Here is a 4884-nt window from a genome sequence, read left to right as displayed (position 1 = left end):
TGTGTGTGTGTGTGGGTGTCTGGGGGTGTGTCTGTGTATGTGGGGGTGTCTGTCTGTGGGGGTATGTGTCTGTGTGTGTGTGCCGTGTGTCTGTGTGTGTCTGTGTGTGTTGCGTGTGTGTGTGTGTGTGTGTGTGTGTGTGTGTGTGTCTGGAAGGTGGTGCTGAAGCAGGCTGGAGGCTTGGATGGGTTGCCCTGGCAGCTAAGAACGGAAGCGTAGCAGCTTTGGGGACCGTGCCGCACTGACGCCGAGCTAGGCTGGCGACTCCTGGGTACTGGGGGCGGGGCTGGTCATCCGAGGGTAGGGCTGCGGGCTGCTGGGGCTAGAGAAGGGCTTAACTGGGGCCTTAACTGGGAGATTTATCTTTAGCCTCCAGGAAAGTCTGGAGCTTTCGCCAGAAGGAATGCCCACTACCCTCCCTCCGGAAGCTTCCTGTTCCTTGAACTGCAGAAGTTCATGTGTTTGGTGATGGCCTGGGATTTTATGGAGCCAAGTGGTCTTGGGAGGGAGGCATGGAGACAGTCCTTAAACAGCTATGGAGACTTCAAGTAAGCTCTACGCCCCAGCTGTCTAGGAACATCTTCCACCTGCTGGCCTCTGCATGGTCAGGGTCAGAAATGAGGGGAGAATAGTCCTCTATGTACTGGGCCTGCCAGAATCGGCACAATAGCACCAAAGAGAACCTACTGTATGATTTGTAGGTATTAGTGCAAAATGAAAGTGCAGAGTTACTTGTTCAAAAAATAATAATAAAAATAATTAGGCTGGAGAGATGGCTCAGCAGAATATCCAGGGTTTAATTCCCATCACCCACATAGCGGCTCTCAACTATCTGTAACTCCAGTCTCAGGGGGATCTGACGCCCTCTTCTGGCCTCCATGAGCACTGCATGCACATGGTACACACTCATACACGTGAAATAAAAATAAATGAAATCTAAGCCTGGAAGTGGTGGCGCACACCTTTAATCCCAGCACTTGGGAGGCAGAGACAGGCGGATCACTGTGAGTTCGAGGCCAGCCTGATCTACAGAGCAAGTGCCAGGACAGGTTCCAAAGCTATACAGAGAACCGATAGATAGATAGATAGATAGATAGATAGATAGATAGATAGATAGATAGAATAAAAAAGATGAAACCCGGACATGGTGGCATACGTTTATAATCCTAGCACTGGAATTCTGAAGTGGGAAAACTGCCAAGAATTTGAAGCCAGTCTGGGATATATAACAATGCTCTGCCTCAAAACAAGCAAGCAATTTGCAATTCTAGCACTTGGAAGGCCAAGGCAGGGAAACCAGAGGAATTCAAGACAGTTAATGCAGAGACTCATAGTTGGCAAAAGTGCTCAGCCCTAAATGGGCTATCTGTACCAACCCCACCCCAAGGCTCCATAAAGACCCTGGAAGGAGCCCAAAGAACAGAAGAGCCAGAGGGTGGAGAAGAGGGCTGTGACGTGTCTCCTGGGCACACCATGTCATGGCCCCATGGACTCACTCAGCTGTGATTACTGAAACAGGATCGGCACAAGATTAATCCCACAGCATCAGCCAACATCCCAATGGGCTGCACTAAGTGGACTCAGTGTTGGGGAGAGAAGAGGACATGAAGTGGAGAAGGGGCCATGTTGGGGAACGCCTGGGAGTGGGAGGGGAGGAGTTGGAGGTGTATGACCAAAATACATCGTTAACAAGAACTAAATCGTCATATGATAAAGGCAAGATATGCTATTACCCAAACACAAACTCATGGGCGGGACTAGAGAGACAGCTCAGGGATAAAAGCACTTGCTGCTCTTGAAGAGGATGTGCGTTGGATTCCCAGCACCCATCCGGTGGCCTCAGCACTGGCAACCTCAGCTTCCAACTGTCTGTAACTCCAGTCTCAGGGGTCTGACGCCCTCTTCTGGCCTCCATGAGCACTGCATGCACACGGTGCACAGACTCCCCATGAGATAAAAATGAGAGTTAGAGGATGGATCGGGAGCTGGCTCTGTAGCTAAATCATTTGCTTAGATGCATGGGGTCTAGAGTTTGGAGAGCAGTGTGGTTGGCCTGCTTGTAATTGCAGCATTAGAAGGTAGAAACGGTCTCACTGGAGCAAGCTGGCTAGTTAGACTAGTATGGATGAGTTCTGATTTCAAATGAGAGACTTGCCTTGATGCATAAAACAGAGACCAAGCAACAAAGACTCCCAATTTCAGCCTCAAGTCTCTCTGAGTACATGCAAACAGACACATGTGAACAGGCATGCACATGGGTACACCTCACACACAGACACAGGAAAAGAAAAAAGCATTATAAATCAAGAAGTATTATTCGAGGGGCTGGAGAGATGGCTCAGGTTAAGAGCACTTGTTCTCACAGAGGGCCTGGGTTCAGTTCCCAGTATCCACGTGGTGGCTGCCAACCATCCATAACTCCAATTCCAAGAGATTCGATGCTTTTTTCTGGCCTCCATGGATACCAGGCACACACATGGTGTGTGTGTGTGTGTGTGTGTGTGTGTATGTATAATAAATTTATAAAATATATAATTATAAAAAAAATCTAAAAAAATTTTTAGGGTCAGACATGATGGCGCACGCCTTTAATCCCAGCATTGGGGAGACAGAGGCAGGTGAATCTCTGTGAGTGCGAGGCCAGTCTGCTCTACAGAGTAAGTTTCAGGACAACCAGAGACTCTGTCTCAAAAAAAAAAAAAGTGGAAAGTAGAAAGACTTATTAAATAAATAAATATGGCTTTCTTATCATTCAAGATGGCTTTGGTCCAGCATTAGACTAAGCATAGGGTCCATGCCCATAAAGCCACCCCTGGCACCAAGCCAAAGGGAGGGTGAAGCAGAATATGACCTTGTGGTCCATTCCTTCTAGAAAAACACAAATGTAGGAACCCATCTACCTCCTCTGCAACACATTCATTTACCAACACAGAAGGAGGAGCAATTTCTTCCAGGGATTTTCTGTCACCCTCTCTGGGGTAGGGAGTCAGTCGGCTCCCCAGTCCCACTATACACACACACACACACACACACAAGCATGCACGCATATGCACACACACACACATTGACTCCCCAGTTCCACTACACATACACATGCACACACACGCATGCACGCACACGCGCACACACATGTGCACACACACATTGACTCCCCAGTCCCACTACACACACACATGTGTACGCATGCACACGCACACCCGCATGCAGACACACACACACACACACCTTAACCTCAGCTCCAGAATCACCTGACATTCTCCCACTTCCTGAAGTAGAGCACACCCTCCCTTTCCTTTACCTCTGCAGGACTGAGAGCAGTAGCAGCTGCTGGCCACACCCCTGGAGACAGAGACCTGCCAGAGATGGGCTAGTGTGACATCTGGGGTCATAGGTTACAGGCTTCTGAGGTTACTAGGACAAAATCAAGTTTGACCTCATCCAGCTGTTACGGGTGAGTCCTCTGACACCCAGGGAGCATGGGGACTTCAGGGTCACCCCAAAGGCTCCTAACAGACAGAGGTACAGAACTTAGATCTTTGGTTCCAAATGTACGTCCATTTCTGTTCAACCCCAGCACTCATGGTCTCAAGAGACTCATCAAGGATGAAGATGGAGCTGAATTTTAAAATGTTTGCTGCAGTTCATCTCTGAAGTCAATGGCTCTCGGAGTGCAAAATATTTTGTGGGTTTTTTTTTGTTGTTGTTGTTGTTCATTTGTTCTGTTTTCCCTCCTGTGCAGATGGAGGCCATCCTGGACCAGAATTCCTTCCAAGTAGAGGCAGGGCCATTCCAGATTCATGTCTAGATGCTCTGCGGTATCTGGATGAGGCACCAGTAACTAAACCCTGATGGGGTTTTTCTGACCTTTACATATAAGCAGACAGCTGGTCATGATGGCAAATGTCTGTAATCCCAGCACTCATGAGACTGGGGAGTGGGGGGATCGGCAGTTCAAGGCCAGCCTCAGCTATGTGGACCGTTCAAGGTCAGCCTAGGCTACATGAGACGGTGTCCAACAAAGCAAAACACACATGCAGACAAGCTTCTCTATGCCCAAAGCCAAGCGCTTTGTCACAACTCTACGGTCCCTAATATTGCCTCCATTTGGGGGGCCACCCTCTGCCCTGCTGCAGCTGTGGTTGTGTAAAGCAGAGTGGAGCTTTGGGATAAGTCTGGGGGAGCTGTGACCCCCAAGATTTCCTTACCTGGGGTCCAGGCTCTTCAGCAAGAACGAGGAAGCTATGTCCCAGCAGGCAGGTCGGGCAGTCTCAGCTAAGGAAGATGTCATCTCTTCCACCAACCACGTGGTGGGCAAGATGCCAACGCCTGTCACTGGTGCAACATGGGGCCCTTGGGAAGGGCAGAGGTCCTGGGGGCGGCCAGCAGACAGAAGAAATTTCTCAGAGCTGGCACTGAGGCTTGCAGTAACCTTTATGCTTATATCGACATGACAGATGGGGACGGGGGGGGAAGGAAAGGAGGAGAGGACAGGAAAAGATAAAAACAGCAGGTCAGCATGATGACATACAAATATAACCCCAGCACCCAAGCGGCTGAGGCAGGGGAGTCTGGAGTTTAAAGCCAGCCTGCACTCTATATTGAGGGGGGAGGGGAGAAGGAGAGAGGAGGAGATGGGGGAGGGGAGGAGAGCAGAGGTGCAGAAGCAAGACAAGAGGAGAACCTGCACCCCAAAATTCTCTGCCTCCCGGTGAGATATAAACACAGCACTCCCAGGGCAGTTTCCGCCTGCCCCAGTTGTTCCTTCTTTCCATCATGTCTCCACCGCCATCCTCCCTATCTCCCTTCACTTGGGGAAGCTGAGGATGTGTCTGGGTGAAAAGTCACTGTCCCCAGCTGCCCCAGCCACCCAGCACCTCATGGTGC

This window comes from Microtus ochrogaster, unplaced genomic scaffold, assembly GCF_000317375.1.
Source record: "Microtus ochrogaster isolate Prairie Vole_2 unplaced genomic scaffold, MicOch1.0 UNK31, whole genome shotgun sequence".
NCBI lineage: Eukaryota > Metazoa > Chordata > Mammalia > Rodentia > Cricetidae > Microtus > Microtus ochrogaster.
The sequence above is the reverse complement of the archived record's forward strand: the minus strand, read 5'-3'. Positions refer to the sequence as shown.